Source organism: Muntiacus reevesi, chromosome 3 (assembly GCF_963930625.1).
Source record: "Muntiacus reevesi chromosome 3, mMunRee1.1, whole genome shotgun sequence".
Classification (NCBI taxonomy): Eukaryota; Metazoa; Chordata; class Mammalia; order Artiodactyla; family Cervidae; genus Muntiacus; species Muntiacus reevesi.
In genome coordinates, this window is record NC_089251.1 from 73,788,657 (window position 1) to 73,813,547 (window position 24,891).

Below are 24,891 nucleotides of genomic sequence, written 5' to 3' on the forward strand. Positions count from 1 at the left end.
TAAAAATTGGGTAAAAGACTTGAACAAAAAGTTCACCAAAGAGCTAGAGAGATGGCAACCGACTACACTAAAAGACGTACAGTAACTTTAGCCATTAGGTAAATCCAAATTAAAGGCATAACGATATTATAACAGCTAAAATTGTTTTTAAAGAGTGACAATGCCAAATGCTGGAGAAAATGCATAACAACTACAACTCGCATATATTGTCAGCAGGAAGGCAAAAAGGACAGCAATTCTGAAAAAGTGTGGCAGCTCCTTATAAAGTTATTAATAAATATATACTTACTATATGACCCAGCAATCCCATTCCTTGTATCTATCTTAAAGAAATGAGCATCTGTGCTCACACAAAAACCTGTACGTAAATGTTTATAATAGCTCTATTCATAATCACTTAAAAGTAGAAACAACCCAAATGTTTTTCAACAGGTGAACAGATAATCAAACTTTAGTACAGTTTATCAGTGGAATACTACTGAGCAATAAAATGGAATGAATTACCGATACATGCAATAGCTTGGATGAATTTCAAAAGCATTATTGTCAGTGAAAGAAACCAGTCTCAAAAGATTACATACTGTATGATTCCATTTATATGACATTAGTGAATTATCAGGGGTTAAGAGGGGATAGCCAGGGGTTTGGGGTGTGACAGCATGAGAGTTCTAGGGGCGATGGAACTGTTTAGTATCCTGATTGTGGTGGTGGGTACATGGATGTACATACAAGTTGAAATGTATACAACCATACACCCTCATTTTCTTGGGCTCCAAAATCAATGTAGACAGTGACAGCCATGAAATTGAAAGATGCTTGCTCCTTGAAAGAAAAGCTAAGACAAACCTAGATAGTGTATTAAAAAGCAGAGACATCCCTCTGCTGAAAAAGGTCCGTATAGTCAAAGCTATGGTTTTTCCAGTAGTCATGTACGGATGTGAGAGGGACCATAAAGAAGGCTGAGCGCTGAAGAATTGATGCTTTCAAACTGTGGTGCCGGAGACTATGCAAAGTCCTCTGGACAGCCAAGAGATCAAACCAGGCAATCCTAAAGGAAATCAACAGTGAATAGTCATTGGAAGGACTGATGCTGAAGCTCCAATACTCTGGCCACCTGATGCGAAGAGCCAACTCATTGTAAAAGACCCTGATGCTGGGAAAAATTGACAGCAAGAGGAGAAAGGGACAACAGAGGATGAGATGGTTTGATGGCATTACTGACTCAATGGACATGCGTTTGAGCAAACTCAGGGAGACACTGAACAACAGGGAAGCCTGGCATGCTTCAGTTCATGTGGTCGCAAAGAGTCAGACCTGACTTAGCAACTGAACAATACCCTCCCCACCAAAAAGTCTATTATACTGTAGGTTAATCAAGATTTTTTTTAAAGCTTTAAAAAATATATAGTTTAAGTTATCTTAGAGCTTTCTTTTCTAGTTAGTCATGAATTAAGGCTCAAAATAAATGTTTTGAGCATGTGAAAACCAATGAGATGGGAGGACAAAGAGTGGACAGGAGATTTAAATTTTTAAAAATTATACAAAGATATGGCAGATATACAAAGATATTAATTCTAAACTCAGAAACTCAAATTCTATCCCTCAATTAACAATAGAGGCTGTAATACATAGTAACAACTAAAGACAAATATTTAACATCACCATGTAAAAAAGATAATTTGAGATGAAATAAATAGAGCATATATTAAGTCAAAAGAAAGATTCCACATTCGTGCTAGATATTCATTTGGTCCTTGAAATAAAAATGACATTGTTTATTATTAGTATGGTATGTCCCTTGTTTTTCCTAATAGCAATTACAGATTTACAGTGGTTTATCCAAATTTTTCTCAACTGATTCTGCTTGATATAAAAAACACTTTTAGTGTGAAGTAATTAGCCTCCAACTAACAAAATAAAATTTAATAAAAAAAAAAAATTACAAAAAAAAAAAACACTTTTAAGAATGCTGACATGATGAATAAAGAAAAGGTGACATACATAAAAACAGAGAGTAGAATGGTGCTTGCTAGGGGCTTGGGCGGGTAGGAGGAACAGGGAGATGTTGGTAAAAGGGTACAGACTTTCATTTATAAGATGAATAATTTCTGCATGGCATGGTGACTATGGTTAATATTACTGTATTATATACCTGAAATCTGCAAAAAGGGTAGATCTTGAATGCTTTCATTTCCCCCTGCAAAAGAGGGTAACTATGTGAGGAAATGGAAATATAAATTAGCTTGATTGCAATAATCATTTCACAATGTACATGTGTATCAAATTATCATGCTGTATTCTTTAAAGATATAGCCACTCCAGTATTCATGGGCTTCCCTGGTGACTCAGATGGTAAAGAATCCAAGTATAATGTGGGAGACCTGGGTTCGATCCCTGGGTTGGAAAGATCCCCTGGAGGAGGGCACGGCAACCCCCTCTAGTATTCTTGCCTGGAGAATCCCATGGACAGAGGAGCCTGGTGGGCTACAGTCCATGGGTTGCAAAGAATCAGACACAACTGAGCTACTAAGTGCACATGCGCACACATACACTTTAACTATATACAAATTTTACCCATCAATTATACCTTAATAAAACTGGGAGGAAAAAAAAAAGACTGCTGACTGAGACCACATACTAAGACTGTCATAACTGTACCACTCTGTACCATCCTAAGGAGCCATGAAATAATTTTTTTTTTTTCTTCTCAAGAAATAAACCAAAAAAAAAAAAAAAAAAAAGAAATAAACCCAGAGCAAATCTACTAAAACACACAGAGGATTATAATTCGAGACAGCTATTCTCCATAATTATATATATGTGATGGGTGCCATATAATTAGACCTTAGGTTATGACTGTAAAAAACAAAAACACAAACAGATGACCACAAGTCATTTATTCAAATAAGTGACCAACCTCACCATCTGCAACTTTTCCTAGTTGTTAAAGCATTAGTTACCTGTGACAGCACTCAATTTCTTCCAAATGATAACAGCACTTTTGTAATTTTTTCAATCTTAATTGTCCCAAGGATACAAGCTTTAAGTAGCAAATACAGATCTTTCTCAAGTTGCAAGTATGTTAAAATATAAAGTTTGGTATAATTAAAAAATTGATAACATATTTACCCATTGATCAACAATTTACTGAATGCTTAAAATATTCCAAGCCCTAAGGGTCACAGAAAAGAGATCAAAATGGCACAGATCCTCAAGGATTTAGCTGAGGACACAGCACACATCTGTGAGATAATAAAACACCAGGATTATAATCAAGAAAGTACTATGTAGAACAATTAAAGAATAACATCTAAACAGAGGTCAAAACACTCTTTAACAGGTCTCCTATATAAGTCAAATGGTAATTCAGAAGAGAAGAAAAAATTCATCTGATGTAGGGAGGACAGGGGTATGGCAAGAAGAAGAGCGTGCTGGAGTCCAGAGGCTTGTCTCAGCCCTGCCATTAAAACTCCAGGGTTGGTCTTCCTCCTTTTCCTACCGCGGGGCCAGAGTCCCTGAGGGAGTCCAGCTGCGCTTAAGTCTGGCCGGCGTGACCTGTCTCTGCAATGCCCCCCAAGAAACAGGCTCAGGTCAGGGGCAACAAAAAGGCGGAGCAGAAAAAGAAGGAGAAGATGATCGAAGACAAAACTTTTGGTCTGAAGAATAAGAAAGAAGCGAAGCAACAGAAGTTTATCAAGGCTGTCACTCATCAAGTTAAACTTGGTCAACAGAATCCACGTCAGGTAGCACAAAGTGAGGCCGAAAAGAAGTTGAAGAAAGATGACAAGAAGAAAGAATTACAAGAGCTAAATGAGTTGTTCAAACCTGTAGTTGCTGCTCAAAAAATGAGTAAAAGTGCAGATCCCAAATCTGTAGTATGTGCATTCTTCAAGCAAGGACAGTATACTAAAGGAGATAAGTGTAAGTTCTCTCATGACTTGACTCTGGAGAGAAAATGTGAAAAGCGAAGCGTTTACATTGATGCAAGAGATGAAGAACTTGAAAAAGATACTATGGATAATTGGGATGAGAAAAAACTGGAAGAAGTTGTGAACAAGAAGCACGGTGAGGCGGAAAAGGAAAAACCAAAAACTCAAATAGTGTGCAAACATTTCCTTGAAGGTATTGAAAACAACAAATAGGGCTGGTTTTTGGTATGTCCTGGAGGGGGTGATATTTGCATGTATCGTCATGCACTTCCTCTTGGATTTGTCTTGAAAAAAGATAAAAAGAAAGAAGAGAAAGAGGATGAAATTTCATTAGAAGATCTAATTGAAAGAGAGCGTTCTGCCCTAGGTCCAAATGTTACCAAAATCATCTAGAATCTTTTCTTGCATGGAAGAAAAGAAAAAGACAAGAAAAGACTGATAAGCTTGAGCAAGATGTAGAAAGAAGGAAAGCAGACTTCAAAGCTGGGAAAGCACTAGTGATCAGTGGTCGGGAGGTGTTTGAATTTCGTCCTGAACTGGCTGACGATGATGATGAGGAAGCTGATGATACCCTTTACACCCAGGGGACAGGCGGTGATGAGGCTGATGATTCAGTGAGCATAAATGACATAGATTTAAGCCTGTACATCCCAAGAGATGTAGATGAGACAGGTATTAACTGTAGCCAGTCTTGAAAGATTCAGCACATATACTTCAGAAAAGGATGAAACAAATTAAGTGAAGCTTCCAGAGGTAGGGCTGAAAATGGTGAGAGAAGTGATTTGGAAGAGGACAACGAAGGGGAAGGACAGGAAAACGGAGCCATCGATGCTGCTCCTGTGGATGAAAATCTGTTTACTGGGGAAGATTTGGATGAACTAGAAGAAGAATTAAACACACCTGATTTAGAAGAATGACACCAAACAAGTCAATGAAAAAACTGAGGCAGCTCAGCATGAGTCGAAATTGACTACATTAACTTTTTTCCACCTAAAACTCTTCAACAGGATGTTTGTTTCCCATGCTGATTATGGAGGGCTTACTTCCTCCAAAAAAGGAATATTCTCCCTACATCTTGTTTTCTGACTTTGGCTACATCTCGAAGTAGGTTCAGAGTAGTTCATGATAAATTAAAGATAAATGGCCACTGCAGAAAATGATTGATGGCTGTAATTGTCCACTCAAGTAGGAAGTGTAAACTGCTTTTCCAGCTTTTGATTTTCATTGGGCATGTGTTGTTACAAGGACAACATAAATTTAAATTACCCTTCATTTAAGGCAATTTTTAATGAGTGATTCTATTTCTTTTGTATTTATATGTTTAAAAGACTGCCTAAGATATGAGCCTGTACTTCATCAAGGAAACTGCATATGCAGATTCAGTATTGTATATCTTTGGACAATTAGATGGACATTTAAAATGAAACTTCATTAATCTGACAGGATCAACTGCAATGCCCTATGTTAAACTGTTTGAAACTACTCCCTTTTCTTTTTTGCCAATAAAGTTGTAAATAAAAAGTGATACAATAAATTAAAAAAAAACACAACCCCAGGGTTAAATCCCAGCTGTTCCACAGTGCCCAGGGAGTAGACATGGTACCTGACACAAAAAGGACATTTGTTCATTCACTGTGATTTGGATTCGGCTAAGCAAGAAGGAGGGGCAAGCAGGGGCTCCTTCTAGAAGGGACCTACTTAGGATGTCTGCTACTCCCTGCATGCATTCAATAACACCTTCTCACAACCACGTGAAAGAAAGGATGCTGACACCTAAAGGAAGGAGCCAGCTGCTCTCCTTGTCTCCTCTAGAGTACAAATTAATCAAGGGCTGCACCGTCCTGGACCCAGCTGCACCAGCACCTCACAGTCCCAGAGAACCACTATGATGCATCAGCTTAGTCTGACTTAGTTTCAGGTTGGTTCTCGGGGTCTCATTAAGCTCATCTGAAGGAAAAGGAATGGGATCAAGTCCTTTACAACATTATAATCTACAAATGTAATAAATTAGAAATATTAACTAGAGAGTATGAACCCTACTAAATTGTCAGCAACAAGTAAAAACAGTTTATTAAATCCGTTACCTGGACTTGTTTGTTTTACAAGAAATATCAAGCTCTTTAGAAATGTCAAATTTGAAAAGAAAACACTATTGAATTCCTTAAAAGAATGATTCTTACCTTAGTCTCAAAGTATTAAAATGGGGGTTTCCCTGATGGCTCAGTGGTAAAGAATCCACCTGCTAATGCAGAGGACATGGGTTCAGTCTCTGTTCCAGGAAAATCCCACACGCTACGGAGCAACTAAGCCCTTGCGTTACAACTACAGAGCCTGTGTTCTAGAGCCCACGTGCCCTCACCTGCCAGAGCCCACGTGCCCTAGAGCCTGTGCTCCACAACCAGAGAAGCCAGTGCAATGTGAAGTCCGAAACCACAACCAGAGAGTACCCCTGCTCTCTGCAACTATAGAAAGCCCATGCAGCATAGCCAAAAATAAATAAATAAATAGAATGTTTAAAAAATATGAAAATGGTGAGATCTCACAGTAAAACATAACTCCTGCAAAGATTCATCACAGTTCTTCAACAGGTCGAGTTAACTTTATCACTCACAACATTCTTAGAAATCAAATAGTGTTAGTACCTCAACACCACCTAGTAGAGTTCTTATCAATGCCTGCAGGGAGCAAGAAAAGATAAAGAGTGCCTGTCTTAACTCCCAGATGTCAAATCTAGAAGTTGAAGACAATAAATCATCTGAACAATTACTGAATGGCAACTCCCTAGTAGGCCCTGCAGTACATGGATTACCTTATTTAGTTCTCACAACAAGTCTAGGAAGTAGCTAGTTATTATCACAATTTTAATGATGAGACAACTGAGACTGCAGAGATTAAAAAATTTGCCCACAGCTATAGAGTCTTTCACAAAGTCTAAAAATAAGGTAATCAAAGACGAATGTACTGCCTTGAGCCTTCAGGAAAACACAGTCTGATTAGCTGGACCCTGATTGTTCACATCCCATTGGCAGATGTAGCCCTACTGTGAAGATGTGAGCTATTAAACTATTATGGCTTGATACCATTAAGAAATAATTTGCTTGTTTCCCTTAGGAGTCTTCAGTAACTTTGTGTAGCATGAAATCAGTTCCCGTGACCAAAATAAGTTTCTGCATCTGCAACTGCTAAGGAATAGACACCAGACTGTCCAAGTTAAGGTCATTTTCTGAGGTCTGATATAAATGGTACCTCCCCGGAAGACATGTCTAGTTCTTTATTCATTAACCACAACATTCCTTTGTCTCTTCTTTGGTATATTAACTTTCCCCAGTGGATTTCTAGCATGTTCTATATATAGCAAAAAATGTGAAGCTGAGTCACTAGAGTGAGTTCCTAAAGAGCACCAGGTCCATACACTTTAAGATGCCAGGGACTGAGACAGCAAATGTAGTATTTTATTGAGAAAAGTAAAGACTATTTTTTTTTTAAGACTATTCTTTTTTATACCATAAGGGTATCCACATCTGCAAGGAGGTGCACAGTAACAGGTGGCTGAGAAAGCAAGACAAAAACTTTAAAAAAAAAAGGAAAGAAAGTGATATTAATCTCTTCAAGTGTACAAAGAAGTGCTTGATAGAAATCCACAATTTTAAACTATGAAATTTGGGAGACTGCCTTAAAATAGAAAAAGTTAGGATATATATTATACATATAATATAAGAATAAATAAATGTTTCACTAAATCTATACTGATAAAGCTCAAGTTAAAATAACTGCAAAAGTGGAGGAGAGGCATGATTAAGATGAGAAAAACTACAATCGCTTAAATCCTTCTGCCCTTATCCTTCCATTCATCTTATCAGAATTTTTAAAAAATTAAGTTTTTTGTATAAGTGAACATAGCACATGCTTCTTGTAGAAAAATGTGAAAAATATTAAATAACAGATAATTGGAAAATAACCTATAACTTAACTGTTTAAAGTTAGGATGCTTTTATATTCTTTTAGATAAATATTTCCTTTATAAGAAACTCAAAAGTATCATCTTAGTTTTTTCATTTACTATATTTTCAACATTTTCTTATACTTAAACATCTTAGAGTTCATGATTTTTGTCACCTGCAATTTTTCCTTTTTAGTATATTAAACACAAATTTAAACATAATTTACAATGGTTTTATGGTATTTGGTTATATGGCTGTAGCATAATTTAATCATTTAAGAGGCTTCTAATTTTTAAACTTTATAAATAGCATGGAAATGAATAACGCACACACTCATATATACATATACATCTTATACTTCCTTAAAATAAATTGCTAGAAATGGAATTGGGGGCAAAGGATATATATTGCCAAACTGCCACTGTAGTGGTCTGAATGTCTGTGTCTCCCCAAAATTCATATATTGAAATCTAATACCGATCGTATTTGAAAGTGGAGCCTTTGGGAGGTAACTAGATCACAAGGATGGGGCCCTCAAGAATGGGATTAGTGCCTTATAAGCAGCAGTCAAAGAGCTAGTTAGCTCTGTTTCTTCCATGTGAAGATACAGGAAGTCTGCAGTCTGCAACTCTGAAAAGGGCATCACCGGAACCCAGCCACGCTAGCACCCAATCCTGAACTTCAAGACTTCAAAACTGTAAGAAATAAACTCTGTTGTTTATAAGTCACCTGTTGCTTATAATACCATAAGTTTATAGTATTTGTTATAGAAGCTTGGGCTAATATAGCCATTTAGAAACTTGTATCAATTTATGCTCCTAACAACAGCAAGTATCAGCCAAACACTTGATTTTTTTTTTTTTTTAATATGAAAGACCTATTGAAGCATGCTGACTATGATGTAATGATTGTAACCTCTTGGACTTTTCCCCATAACCTTATTTCATAACCTTAGAGAAAAACCTTTTAGGAAGTATCTCTTGTAGTAAATAAATATTTAGCTGTGGCTGAGCCATTCTTCCACTGTTGATCTTGCTTAATAAATTTACTCTTGTTAATTAAAGTGCTTTTAATTAAAAATAGTATGAATTGCATAAATCTACCTTAAAAATTATTTTTCTATGTGTGTATTTGCAATAACAGATCTGACATGATCAAGGTAACCATGGTAACCTCATTTTGGAATGATTAAGCTTTCTTCCTTTCTTTTGAACTTTCTTCTTTATAGCTCTCAGTATGGCTTGAAAATTAAAATATGATGATATGCTATACCAAAAGTTACAAAGGTTTTTAGGGAATTCCCTGGTAGTGCAGTGGTGAGAACTCTGCACTTTCACTGCTGAGGGCCTGAGTTTGATCCCTGGTCAGAGTACTAAGATTCCACAAGTTACACAACAAAAAAAGTTTTTAAAAAGAAGAAAAATTAAAATGAAATTTTACATTTCCATTTCCAATTATGATGGAGTAACTGATACAGAGCTAGACCTCCTGCTGTGAAAAATCATCAAACTGGGCAATACACATTAAGTATTATTTTCAGATGCTGGACAACAGGCAGCATCAGACTGCGATTCTTCAGAGGAGGGAAACAAAGACTCATGAACACCCTGGTTTTCTGCATGTACCTTGGAAGGGAAACCTCCAAAGAACACAGAGATCTCACTGAGTTGAAAAAATAGAACTTCATGTTTGAGGCTACTGAAATCATTGGAATTTAAAGAGAATACAAGAAAAAAGGGAGATGTGGTGAGAAAACATTTCAAAAACCTATAGAGAGATCTCCTAATTCTTTGCCAAGATTAAGCTAAATATGCACAAGGCAAGACTCCATGAGGCCAAAGAACAAAATCTGGGGAAAGAACAGCTATGGAGCATGCGCTGAACAACTACCTGGGAGACATTCAAATTCCTGGCAGCTGGAGAGGAGGGACTTCAATGAGTATTACATGCATTTGGTAGAGATCTCAGAAAGGCCATGCCTTGGTATTAAGGCTGAGCTAGTCCTAGAGTAAATAAAATTGCTGAAAACCAAAGATAAAGAGAAAATCTTTACAGCAGCCAGAGGAGGGGAAAAAGACATATTACATCAAGTGAACAATGGTAAGAATGACCACTAACTTACCAGGAACAACTTAAGAGGGTAATGAAATGACGGTTTTTTAAATGCTGCAAGAAAAAAAAAAGCTGCCAACTTAAAATTCTACATCCAGCATAAATATCCTTCAAGAATGAAGGCAAAAGGGACCAGCAAAGTCCAGAATTGTCCTCCTGACACAAACAAGTAGACAACTAGACAAAACATAAATCAATTATTTTCAGACACTAGGTAACAGGCAGTATGGAAATAAATATGACCTCTGAAAGAAGGAAACAAATGAGGTCAACCCAAAGATTGCTCTAGTTTTCTGTTTGGAACAACAACAAAAGGACGGGGAACCCAAACAGAGTCAACAATCTCACTGAGTTAAGGTCACAGAGCTCAGAATTTGTGGAGTCTGAGATGGATAGGATTTGCAGGGCATATGATCATAAAGCTAGAAACTAAACAGAAACCCTCAACAATCTACAGAAGAGGCCTCTGAGTTTCTGGCTAAACACCAATCTGCATATGTGTGTTATATAAATCTATGAGGCTCTCAGAGGAAAACTTCTAAGAAAAAAACAACTATTTGGGAGCTCTAACAACTCCCAGAGTTCACACAGGGCCAGGATCATTCCATTTCCACCAGCCAGGATGAATAAACCTTGATGAACACATAAGGCAATCAAGTGAGACACAAGAAGGAACATGCCTCAGTAATGGGCCCAAACTAGCCCTAAACTAAAAGCTATTCTAGAACCGCCCAAAACCAAAACCCAAAAAACCCCGAAAACAAAATTCAAAAGATCAAGCTGATCCACAAAGTAACTGCCTGCCAGAATTAAACTTAATACTCAAAAAAGGAAAAAAGAAAAAAACAAATATTCAACACCATAATCCCTTAAGAAATTACCAAATGTATGAAAAAATAAGAAATGGTTATCTATAATCAGGATCCAGGAGTGGCAGGGATAAAGAGAATCTTAATAAAAGGACTTCAAAATAGCTATTAGAAAAGAGTTCAAAGGCTTAAAGGAAAACACAGACATAATAAAAAGAAAAACCTTTACAGAAAAGTGGAAGTTATTTTTAAAAGATCAATGGTAATTCTAGAATTTTTTTTTTTTAAAGTATATCTGACAGAAGAATTTAACTGGATGGGTATAACAGTATGTTAGACAAAGAAGAATTTTTAAAAATCTGTGTCCTTGAAGACTGGTTAACATAAACTTTTTACAATGAAAAAAGAAAAATAGATTGGAAGAAAAATGAAAAGAGCTTCAGTGATCCTGTGAATTAATACTATAGCAGCTAAATGAACATATGTAGGACTGTAGTCTTAGGAGAAAAGAAATACTTGGGAACTTAAAAATCTGAAGTTAGATGGCTAAAAATTTTACAAACGTGGTGAAAACAATATACCCACAGATCTAAAAGTTCAATAAACTGAAAGAATAAACATAAAACCACACCAAGGAACATCATAATAAAGTTGCTGAAAACTACCGATAAAGAGGAAAATTATAAAACCAGCCAAACGGAAAACACACACTACATATAGGGAAACAAACATAAAAATCACCACAGAATTCCTATCAGAAAGTATGCAAATGAGAGGATAGGAAAATAACATCTTTAAGGTACTAAAAAGGGGGAAAATCCAAAAAGCCTAGAATTCTGTAACTATTAACAATAACTTCCAAAGCTGAAGGCAAAATGAGAGAAAGCAAAAGGAGAGGGAGAGAGAGAATGTTGCACTAAAGAAAATGTAACAAAGTTTTTCAAATAAAAGGAATATGATACTAGATACAAACTTGAATCCTCATAAAGAAATGATTAAAATGAGAGAAATATGAAAGACATTTTTCTCACCTGTAATGTTCTAAAAGGTACAACTGCCTAACAAAAGCAAAAAAATCAGCAACAGGATTAAAGCACATATATCAAAATGTATGACAAAAATGCACAAAGGATGGGAAGAAGAAGTTGGAAGTGTAATATTATATATGATTCTTACTTATGAAGTGGCATGATATTATTTGATGGCAGACTATTAATTAAGTATAAGGGCTACCAATAAAAAATTTTAGGAAAAATGTTATAAACCAATAGAAAAAATAAAACGGAACCATAAAAAACCCATCCAAATGAAGACATCAAGGAAAAAAAGAATGAAGAGTAAACAAATAGTAACATTTTAATCCAACCTTATCAATAATTACATTCAGTGTAAACGGTCTAAGGTAGTTGTTGGCAATCTTTCTCTATGAAGAACCAGAAAATATTTTATGCTTTGGTCTCTGTCCCAACTACTTAACCTTGCCACCTGCAGCACAACAGCAACCACAAGCAATGGGTAAATGAATGAGCATGATTATGTCCCAATAAAACTTTATTTACATAAACAGGTGGTAGAGTTTGATCTGACAGCCAAACTTTACCAACTCCTGGTCTAAACACACCGAATTAAAACAGACATTATCAGAACGGATCTTAAAAGTTAGATGCAACTACACACTGTTTACAAGAAACCTACTTTGAATATAATGATACAGATAGGTTAAAAGCTTTTAAAAGGATGGAAGAATATATACCATACAACAATGGTAAATATACCATTAATCAAAAGAACACAGAAACTTCAGAACAAGGGAAATTATCAGGAATAAAAAGGACATTTCATGATGACACGGAGGCCAATTCATTAACAAGGCTTAACAATCCTAAATATGTATGCACCTAAGAGTGCTGTAACAATGCTTAAAACATGAAACAAAATCTGACAGAACTGAAAAGAGAAGCAGAGAAATCCAAAATTGTAGGTGAAAACCTCAGCTCTACTCTCAGTAATTGATAGAACAAGCAGGCAAAAAATTGGTAAAAATATAAGAAGATCACAAAGACCAGTTTAACCTAATTGACATTTAGAGAACATTCCACACAGCAATAGGAGAATACACACTCTTCTAAAATACACATTGAACATTCACCAACATATACCATCTGTTGGGCCATAAAATAATAAAAAAGCCTAAGTTGCCTGGAATTACTAGGTTTGTTCTATAATCACAATGTCATTAAATGAAAACACAGTAACAAAATAGCTGAAAAATTCCAAATATTGGGAAATTATTTGACAAAACTCTTTGAAACAACCCATGGGTCAAAGAAAAATTATAAGAGAAATTAGGAACTATTTTGAATATAATGGTAATGAAAATTTATAGCTTTAAATGTTGATCATTTTTCAAAAAATTAAAAATCAGTGATTTAAGTTTTCACTTTAAAAGCTAGAAAATGTCAAGCAAATTAAAATCAAAGTATAGAGGAAGTAAGGAATTAGTAAAAGATAAAAAAACTTAAATCATGAAATAGAAGACAGATAAATCACAGAGCAAATCAACAAAACCAAAAGTTGATTATTAGAAAGGACTGATAACCCCTAGCTAGAGTGATCAGGAGGGAAAAGAAGACAATAAAAAAAAAAAAAAAAAGACAATAAATCCAATAACCAGGAATGAAAGAGGGAACACCAGTACATATATTACATTAAAAGAAAATACAGTTTCATAAAATGTGTAATTTATTTTTCAAGCTGATAAATTCGACAAGTTAGATGAAGCAAATTCCTCAAAAGACACAAATTACCAAAACAGACACCAAAAGAAATAGAAAATCTGAAGAGTCTTAGAGCTATCTCTTTAAAAATCAAATCCTTAATTAAGAACCTTTCTACAAAGAAAACTCCCAGGTCCAGATGGCTGCACTGGTGAGGTCTATCAAACACTTAAGGAAAAACATCAATTGTACCCAAACTCTTCCCCAAAAAAGAAAGAGGGAACACTGTTGGTAGGAGTATAAATTGGGAAACCCACCTTGGAAATTGTTCTGTGTTTCTCATGTTAAACACACCTATCCCATACATCTAGCAATTCCACTTCTAGGTACTCACGCCAAAATAAGGAATATACATGTCACAGAAAGCCTGTATGGGTATGTTCAAAGCAGCTTTCCTCAGAGCAGTTTAAAACTCCAACAACCCTTTCTTCCACAATAAAAAACCACAGTATATTCACACAGTGAAACATTAGTCAGCTAACTGACATGTTACATGTATCAGGATGAATCTATAATTCAAACAAGAGTTTTATATAATTTTTATGCCCAGTAAAGTTTGAGAACTACCAGTATTAAAGTACACAGTACAAAAACAAAAAGAAAATATAAGGAATTTGGATGGTATATAAATTAATCACTGCCACATACATCATAATTACATCATAACCTATATATAACAATTGTCATCTTCCATAATTGCTTAATTGCTATTTAAATCATGTTATAATACCCCTCTGTTCACAATCAACTTTCTACTTATGTACTTTAAGGAGTACTAACTCCAAATTTTAGTTTTCAGTCATTTAACACCAATTTCTCATGAACCACATCCCAAACTGTGCATTTTAGATAAAGAATCCTGTTCACCAGTTCCTTTGCTTTTCTTAAAGTTCTTCCTTCTTGGTACATACTGTTTTCCCTAGCTCTTTAATAGTGTTATTCTTACTTTTCCCTGCACAGCCTTGTCTTGCTACCTCCTTTAAAACTGAACCAAAAACTCATCTTTTCCACTAAGTACTGAACCACCTCAGATTCTTTCCAAATTCCCTCGGCACTTGAAGACCTAACTCCTAATAGATGTATTTATTTTACTGAATTTGGACATCTCTTCTTAATGACTCACCAACTCCATCCCCTGGATTAGAGAGTAGAACCTTGGGGGAGAACTGAAAAGATTATAGTCCTCTTCAAGGCTTTCTCTTGTGATGTTTTTTACTTTTCCCTCTTAAAGAGTACCATTCTACTGCCAGAGCCTTGAGTTCCATAGGGTTGGAAAAGTAGGAAAGAGAGGTAAAGAGATGGTTAATTAGAGCTGCTCTGGGAGAGATTTTAAAGGTAAAAAAAGCCTTCAGGCTTCAGTATCTGTTCAGACAACCCTGCCAGCTCAAGGAAGCAAACAGGATTCCAAAAAGAGACTAAAGTGAAGAATAAGGAAGTGCATTTGTCTACGAATTCCCTGTTATGCTGGATGGCCAGACAGGATGTGGTACACTATTTCAAGGACACTAAAATATTTCTGGCTTGCTGGCAGTAAATATTTCTATGTATTCTTTGTAAGGCTACGTGGTGGGTGTTTGACTAGAGGTGGGCAAAATTTCAAACAAATATTTTAAAATGTCTACATTCTTGAGTTTAGTGTTAACACTGGCAGTTACTTTTCGTTTTGCATGCATTATTTTTTAGGAATTATGGTCATTACTTGTCTAATTTCAAAACTTTCAACTAATACCTTCCAAATCGTATCTATATACCTGACCATGCTCCTGAGCTAGACCCATTATTTCCAACTGATCACTTATTATCTATCTAAAAAGCATAACTACTTATCTGAAAGCAAACTCAGTGTTTCCCTTCTCTCACTTATTATTCTACCGCCAAGTCAGGAACCTTAGACTCATCTTCAACTTCCTTAAACTCCAAACACAAACCAAGTCTGGAGGAGTTAAAACTTCTAGGTATCACTGAAATCAGTGCTCTTGTTTCTATCCGTACTACAAATTCCTTAATTCAGACCATCCTAATCTCATTCTTGAATGAGAATTATAGAGCCTTACATGGCATCTTTGACTGTGGATTGCCTACCAGAGACCAGAGAAAATACCTCATTCACTCACTCTACTGTATGTACTGTTGTTGGTTGTTTAGTCGCTAAGTCGTGTCGGACTCTTGTGACCCCATAGACTGGAGCCTGCCAGGCTCAGGAGTGGGTTGACTTTTCCTTCTTCAGGGGATCTTCCCAACCCAGGATCAGGTCTGATCTTGCATTGCAGGTGGATTCTTTACCACTGAGCCAGCAGGGCAGCATTACTGGTGAATAAACGTCTCCATTACCTGCTCCTCTAGGCTGCTCTCTTTATCACACCTGTAACTGTTTTTAAAAGACCAAACTATTTTTTAATCACTTCCTCATCTATAAAAGAAAATAAAAACCCTACCTTGTACTATTGCATTTTGTTCCCATTCTACCTTGGTTCTAGTCTGATTCCCTAATTTTCTTTTGCACTTATTTTGACAGATCAAATTTCACCCTTTTCCTTAAACACACTATGCCCTTTTATTTTTAATAATCTAGAATAAACAGTAACTCAGTCCAGTTTATTTTTATGAGCACCCTTATACAACTTAAAACCATTAGCTAAACCTATACAGAAGTGGAGAAACAGACAACACAGTCAACTCTCAATGAGCCTATTTTCATAGCCTTGTTAACACGGTCCATGCAGACTACCTGCTGGGCTACCTCCTTGTCGTAAGTCACGGTTACAAAGTCCTCAGTACAGATGTATGGCTCTCCTTTTGATCAACTGGCCCAGAGAACTACAGCTCAATCTTCTTCATATTCATCCACCTCCTTTCTCTCATCTTGAACATCTTCCTTCACCACGTCTGCTGTTTCTCCTCTTGTACTTTTCTCTTCCTACTTAAAAGTTTTCACAGCATCCTCTTTGTCCACGCTTCTCAAGAGAAACAGTATTCCTCTATCACTCTTACTGAAAGAACACTTAAAAATTTACAAAGTACTTTCACATTTACTTACTCACTTGGTTCTTAGAACCTCTTTTTTCGAGGGTGCCAAAATCAATGAATACAAAATACCTGTAACAGTTTATACACGATAGATGTCATCCTTGTAAGTGAAATATAAAATGTTTTCTTACATTTTAACTCACATTTAAAGAAACTACAATTTCTCTCTTCACCTTCTCATCTCTTAAAACACAGCTCAAGCCTTCTCCTACTTCCACAGCAAGAAAATTAATGCCTGTTTCAATGTTATCCAAATGTTTTCACACCCTTCTTTCAGACCACTAGGAGAACCAGGTCTCTGGACTCCTACTCTGGTGTCTTTTCCACCCCAAAACTATTTTTTGTTAATGTTTCCCTTAGTAATGCCCAATAATAATCCAGCATGTTATAAAGTCAACAGGAGAAACCTTTTATGGGTAGCCAGCACTGAGAGTAAGACTATACACTAAAACATTCTTATTGTTGCTGTTTAGTTGCTAAGTCGTGCCCAACTCTTTGCGACTTCATGGACTGTAGCCTGCCAGGCTCCTCCGTCCATGGGATTCCCCAGGCAAGAATACTGGAGTGGGTTGCCATTTCCTTCTCCAGGGGATCTTTCCGACCCAGGGATTGAACCCCTGTCTCCCGCTTGGCAGGCGGATTCTTTACTACTGAGCCGCCTAGGAAATCCCAAACATCCCTAGTTTTCCTTAAAAATCAATAATTTAAGGAACGTCTTTAAGTCCTCTCAAAATATCTAGACACTGTCTCCTCTGGTAATGACATCCAAAGCTGCCACAGCAAAGGAGTACAACCCCAGTCCATGAACCCTAAATGATGACAAGTTTGAAGAGCTGCCCCCTAACATATCAGGAAATGTTTAGGGTTAATAATAAAACAAAAACCAGGGCCTCAGTCCCAATTCTACCATATACTGGCCAACTTGGGAAAGTTACCTAACTTCTCCGAATCAAATTTCCTCTTTGATAAAACTGAATGCCACCTACATTTCGAAACTGTTAAAACAGAATTAAATCAAAGCACAATGGCAAATCTCTTGGCCTGGAACATAATAGTAAAAATGGTAACCCCTTGTGTAATTATTTTCATGTACAACAACATTCTTGTTTTCAGAACCTGACCCCACAACACTCAACATGTTCCTCCTTGGACTTTGTGGCCAAGTAGTAACTATAATAAACGCCTTCAAGGAAGTTATCGCCATGACTTCTGGATCCCCTTCCTGGGTCACAGCTCAGGCTATAAATATAATTTGGACAATCTTCTCCTAAATGCATTATCTTGTTCTCTGCCACACAAAAACTCATCGAAGGATGTTCCGGTAGCTTCTTCTTGTTGGCTTGGCTTTTAACTGCTTGGAACGACACACGGAATCAGCTGCAAATCTGGCAACTTTCAATGCCAGTATGTCTTTAAACCATTTATAAAAATGTTAAATAAAATTAGTCCCAGCACTGATCATCTGAAAAGTAATAAGGATGACCTACTTCTCATGTTAATAACCAAGGTCAAAGACTAAATAAAATAATTAGATAAATTAGTTCCCCTTTGACTACATGCATATTTTAACTCTTAAAGTACCTGGACTTCTCCCAACAGGTTATATTTAATGTTTACTAAGTTTATCCTTCAGCAGTTTTTCTGATACAAAGATACACCTAATACATAGAACCTAGGATCAATGCTAGGGCTAAACTCCTACCAAAACCCAGTTTTCTTCAACATTCTCTATCCAACCTCTAATTTTTAACTTTCTTCCTCTGACTACCTGCCGCATATGCAGGCCTGAAGTTCAGTTCCCAAATCATTTTCATTCCATCATTCTATCTTTCATGTTCCATTTTAAGCCTGTGTATTTATATATATAATTTAAATAAGCTTCTATCCTTTTCAATTGCTTGAAATACCACATATGAATACTTGATTACCACCTCTAACTGAAGACTGTGGCTCAGAATAGAAAGACTGGATATTATTCCTGTATGCATGCATGCATGCTTAGTCGCTCAGTCATGTTGAGTTCTTTGTGACTCCATGGACTGTAGCTCCACCAGGCTCCTCTCCTCTGTCCATGGAATCCTCCAGGCTAAAATACTAGAATGGGCAGCCATTTCCTTCTCCAGGGCATCTTCCCGACCCAGGGATCAAACTCCACCTCCCCAGTCTCCTGCATTGCAGGAAGATTCTTTACCATCTGAGCCACAAGGGAAGCTCTGTAGTTTTCCAATAAAATAAGGAAGTTATTATTTGAAGACAATCCCAGAGCAGATAAACGCATTTCAAAAATAACTTTCAAAATTATTTTCAACACTGTTTCTTCTTATTAGTTTTGATAAAGATACAGTAACTTATGACATCTCACCAAAGGGAAGGTAAATTTAATTTTGATGTGAACCAGCTTATAAGTAAAAGGCTTATATACTATTAGTGAACTTGCAAACATATATTCTCCCTATATGTATTTAGCAATCCTATCACTATGGTTTCCCTCAGGGTATTCCTCAGAATTTGTCACCTGCATGGAGAGTTGCTGTTGTTTAGCCGCTAAGTCATGTCCAACTCATTGTGACCCCATGGACTGTAGACCACCAGGCTCCTCTGTCCATGGGATTTTTAAGGCAAGAATACTGGAGTGGGTTGCCATTTCCTTCTCCAGGGGACCTTCCTGACCCAGAAATCAAACTCATGTTTCTTTTTTTTTTTTTTTTTTTATTTTATTTTATTAGTTGGAGGCCAATTACTTCACAACATTTCAGTGGGTTTTGTCATACATTGACACGAATCAGCCATTGAGTTACACGTATTCCCCATCCCGATCCCCCCTCCCACCAAACTCATGTTTCTTGTACTGCGGGCGGATTCTTTACCACTGAGCCACCAGGGAAGACCAGGTGGAGAGTAAAGACAGGTAACTAACTCTTAGTTAACTACTCAGATGCAAACTTACCCAACACCAACAGTCCAACTCAGCCAATTACCCTTCAAGATTACTTCTGCTCTAACCAGATACAAAACCCCTTTTCCCCCTTTAAAAGTAGGATAGCTGGATAACTCAGAAGAAAAATTCATTAAGTTGAGCAAGGCAAATGATTTATATTTTCCCTGTCACTCTCTAACATCTACACTGAGGCTAAGAAAAGTAGTTTGCATGGTCTGTATCTACTCAGTCCATATCCATGAATTTTCAATATGGCTAACAGGCAATTCACAACACCATGATTATTTTCAAGTACATGAAGAAAATCAACTTGAAAATTTGAAAAATTGAGTAACGGTTTGTTTCTTTATTATAGCATGGTATTTATGATATCTTTTGAAACCATATTTAACTAAATATTTTATTCACATAAATAGATTATATGGTAGACGTGAAGAAAGGATCTGTATGTCTAAGTTCTACAAAATTCCTAAAAGTATGTCATGAGGCCAAAAGTGACCAACAAATTGTTAGTAATTTCATAATTTTTATTATAACAATTTATCAAAAGAGGACTAGGGGTTGGTCACTCTCAAACAGTAAAATTCTGTACCAATGAAAGAAAAAAAAAATGACTCTAGAAACTTTTGGTGACTCCGTGTAACTCTGCTGGTCAGCATTACTTCAGAGTAAAGGGATGACCCGTGTGTTTATCATCTAAAGTACCACCAAAAGAATGCCTACCTGAGATCTAGAACAAAATAGTCAAAATCAAGTACTGGCATAACAAAAATGCTTTTGAACTACAACTTAATTTTTGTTTTAATTTCAAACATGTAAAATAGGCTCAATTCAGTGAAATTCTAAAAATAAGGGCAATTTTTAAATATTATGTGATATAAGTTAAAAAATAATTGAAGTTAATGTAAAAAAAAAAAAGTATTTAAAAAAAGTAAGCTCCTGTGTGACTGTTTCCCTGGTGGCTCAGTGTTAAAGAACGTGCTGCCAATGCAGGAGACACGGATTCGATTCCTGGGTGGGGAAGATCCCGTGGAAAAGGAAATGGCAACCCATTCAAGTATTCTTGCCTGGGAAATCCCATGGATGGAGGAGCCTGGCAGACTACTTGTCCATAGGGTCTCAAAGAGTCAGACACAACTTAGAGATTAAACAACAACAATAAATGGAAGACAAGCTGCTATAACATCAACTGAAGAACCTGGTGAGGATGAACTCCAAAATGTCCAGGAGAAAAAATCCACCACTGTCACCATGAAGCGCATTTGCTAAACCACATGTTCTTGAGACTAGTGAGATCTGCGCTACAGCAAATCAAAAAGAATTAAATGTTATAAAATTAGAGCTAAACAAATTTTATCACTAAAACCTAACAGTTTAATGAATGAAGTCATCAAAATATTCACTTAATAGAAAACAGTGTTCAACGATTTTCTCATGGTTCCACTGGGAGAAGGGGGTTGCAAATAGTAATAGACCTTACAGAGACCTGGTTTCCTCATCTAAGTTGAACAAGGAGGCCTGCAGAACTCACTGTATTTTCAACAGAATATCTGCAAATCAATTGTTAACATTTTAATTCTAGAAAAACAAAACTTCTACAAGGGTCTCCCAATGACATTCAGAACAGCCACACTCACTCTAACTTGATATATATATCTCTAACTCAAGTTCCAAGGTGAGCAGAGTAAGACTAAAAATAAATAAATAAAGGAGGGCATCATTTGCTCTAAGTGTCCCTTAAAGCAGACTGTTATTCGATCATGTATTTATCTAGGAAATTTGTGTAGCCACAAAGTGACTTCATTAATAGTGAGTAAACAATTGGACATATAACTGCTTGTATGTACCTAATGAACATGACAAATGATATCTAATATTTGTTGTACCCTTACCCTGTATTTTTAATCCTCACCAATACCCATGAGGGGGTATATTTACTAACCTCACTTTACATGTGAGGATACTTAGGTACACAGTGGTTAACATAATTTGCCAGGGATCATGATGTTATTATACAAATCCAGCCTTTACTACAACTATGATCAAAATCATGTTTTTATAATTATGCAATTCTACTACTGTTCTTTTTAAAGGTACTAAAATCCATTTTAACAAAACCCCCACACTTAATTAAAATAATAATTTTTGTATAATTTATTTTGAAAATATCTGAGCCTATTGAACTGAAAATTTTTTAGGCAATTAAGTTTTAGCACAAAAATTATAGAACACTAGTTCACCTAATATTTCAATCTAGATGACAATGAGAGGGAAATGTCAGCACTTGCACTAACAAGGCTGCAGATTGTTGTAAAATCTTCAATAAAAGTTCATCTTATTGTCTATCATTTCATGTATAATGGTAGTCAACCCAAGTTTCGCCATCCTTAGAAGGGAACATCACCCATAATCCTAAAACCACTTATTGTGGGCACTAGAATGCTTTAGAAATAAACAATGTGAACATGATAAAGTAGAAAAACCCTGCACTAGAGTCCAGAGACCTGCCCACCAATTCTGGCTCATCACTAGCTAGCATTTTAGACCCTTCCACTGGTTTGGGTCTCAGTTCCTGATCTGCAAAATAATTATATCCAAATTCTACTCTTCCAGCTCTAAAAGAAATGTGACTCATACACATAAATCTTTTTTCCAAGCTTCCTATTCTCACTCTCTTTAGTTATTACCATTACTTTGCAGATATTAAGCATTATTTTTCCTTATTTTTACAATGGGAGAATAGCCCATTCTAAACAAAGCTAAGAGGAGAAAGCCTTTCTGACCACTGGTTTGCCATAAATGAATCGGAAGGTGAATAATGTAGAAGCTATTATAATGTTAAAAGGTGTTAGGTTTCAATATTTTAGGCTACTGTTTTGTGTGCCAGTACATTCTCCCTAAGGACAAATAGTAAAATTCAAGGACAATAGAGAGAAAAAATTTTAATTTTCTATTATTTATTCAATAACTAAGAAGGTGCCAAGTGAATATACTAACAACCTTTTGTAGAAATGTTTTCTCTGACGGATGAATTACATTTTACATCAAAGTGAAAATATGGTCTACAAAATTTTCTCTTATGCTTAAATATGCCCTTTAAAAAAAAAGCTTTTATTTTATAAATTGTGATGAATCAGTAAGATATATGATTGTGAAAAGATTAAAAATCTAGCTGTGAAATTCTTAGCTTCATCTTCTAAGCAACATGAAGAACCTCCGTGGGCTGCCACAGAAGTGGATTCTGTGGACTAACCCTGGTATGTATTTTCTATGCTCTTAACTCATTCTCAAGAGTGTTATGCAAAATACAAGATTATTAAAGTTAAACTAAGCTTCAGGCATTAAAATTCCCAACTGTTAGAAAAATGAACCTGATTTTCGTATTGCTTTCTAGAGCTGCTAGCCTACCAAACATCTTCCCAGCTCAACAAAGTTAAATTATTTTAAACTTCTATAAAATTTGTGGTTCAATTTTATATGACCTTGTAAAGAAACAATTTATAACAAGGGAAAGAAAGTCCGTGAATTACTTATTAATCTTATAGAATAAAAATCATTAGCAAACTGTAATAATAGCACACACCAGTCTAAATGTTAAATTGGAAGGAAGTAAACTACTGCTACGGATGGAGAGACCTGAAGGTGAGATCTTCAGCAGATGGAGAAGCTGCTACAAGAGGTGCAGTTTGTGAATTTCAAGGTGCAGTTGGAGAATTTCCAGTAAAAATAATAACCGGTAAAACACCATCGAACGCGTACATACATTTTAGAAGGTAGCTGCCAAGGTCCACCTTTTGGTTGGAATGCCGAAAGAAAATGTCAAAAATCACCTCGCGACTCCAATCCTCCAGCCTCTCAAAGTTGAGAACCAAGCCAAGATGAGCGCTTAAACTGTTTCAGAGCATCCTTCTTTAAATACAACGCCCTCTCCAGAAAGTCACTTCGCCTCAGCTACTTGAATCCCCAAATCCCAGTACCAAAGAATCTTAGGACCCCAAGTAGTTGCAGAAGGTCTTCCAGCGCCCGCCTGAGCATCCCTTTCCACCTCGGGTTAAACTCCGGAGGTGCTCCAGCCACTTCCCCCATCCAAGTTTCCCAGTTCCCTCTCTCATCTCCCGGTGGACCTTCTCGTCGACCTTGAGGACCCCCGGATTGGAGCCTCAGAGCCCAGTATCTTGACGGGTGCCCTCTTCCAGGCAGCGCGCGCAAATGTCCCAGTCTCTGGTGACCCCCGAGATTGGCCACGACCCTGATCATGAACGCCCTCTGACTAGCCTGGAGAGATCCCTCTCCCCTTAGGCGCCCCACATTCCTCTAACCAGAAAAATAATTCAACGAAATGCATCGAAAGCCTACCAAGCGCAAGCTCCCACTATGCGCCGCACGGTCTGCACCGGGCTCGCGGCCCGGGTCCGCCGTCCCCCGCCCGTCGTCCTCTTCCCGGCCGAAGGGCCGGCGCTGCCTCCGCCCGGGATGCGGAGGCGCCGGCCGGAGACGGACTGCTCCCGGCGCGAGCACCTGGGGCCGGAGAGGCAGCATCTAACGGCGGCGCGGGGGCCGGGAAGCGCTCACCAACCAGGTCGGCCGCGGGGACACTCACCGGTCGGGGCGCGCGGGGCGGCCTCATCCAGGGGCACCTGCGGCCAGGCAGGACGGGCCCGGACGGCGCAGTCACCGAGAGCGAGTCCGCCGGCCAGCCCGCCGGACCCGTCCGGCTCTCAGCGACTGCCCGAGTGAGCGCAGTCTCGCTTCCTCCGGACGGAGCCCGGGGACCCGAGCTCAGCCGGATGCCCCCTCCAGGCCCCCACCCCTTTCCCGGGCCGCCTCCCCCTCTTCACCCTTTACCCCTCCCCCCACCCCCCAACCCCCACCGGAATGGAAAATACCTCCCGGGGCGGGGGGCGGCGGCGGCACGCCTCTCTGAAGGGCAGCCTACCGTGACCAATAGCAGGCGGGGCTCTGAAGGGGCGGGATTCCTAGCGGCCAATCCGAAAGCGTGTAGGTGAAGGCCGAAGGAGGGAGGCTGGGAGCGAGAGTTGGGCTGCCCGGGAGTCAGGGAGGTCCGGCCGCTCGGGTACGCTCTGTGCGCGGCTGCCATTTTGGAGTCGGGCCGCTGCGACGGCGGCCGGGTCCGGCCCGGGGAAAGGGAGGAGCCAGTCAGATGGGCGATATAAGGTCACGTGGGCTTGAAGGGCGGAGTAAAACGGGTCTAAGGGGGGGGGTCGGTGGCGGCGAGTCACTGGGTCTGAGCAGGGTCACGTGGTCCAAGAAGGGGCAGCGGTGGGCTTGAGGGCGGAAGGTCAGCCTTGAAGTGGTAGGAGGAGGAACGCTTTGTCCCTGGTTTCAACTCTGTTAGGG

The 24,891-nt window shown here is 37.9% G+C and overlaps 1 protein-coding gene and 1 pseudogene across 7 annotated transcripts in view; one reads left to right on the forward strand and one right to left on the reverse strand.

Moving 5' to 3' along the window:
• Positions 1–24,655, reverse strand: part of SOCS5 (suppressor of cytokine signaling 5) — a 67,843-nt gene extending 43,188 nt beyond the window's left edge. For 2 of the 7 annotated variants that reach the window (XM_065929328.1, XM_065929331.1), the window contains exon 1: positions 24,134–24,352. The gene's annotated coding sequence lies outside the window, so the exon portion shown is untranslated. The other 5 variants (XR_010662349.1, XM_065929329.1, XM_065929332.1 and 2 more) reach the window with 5 other exon arrangements.
• On the forward strand, positions 3,511–5,414 carry LOC136162938 (zinc finger CCCH domain-containing protein 15 pseudogene; annotated as a pseudogene).
• Positions 24,656–24,891: the final 236 nt, after the last annotated feature.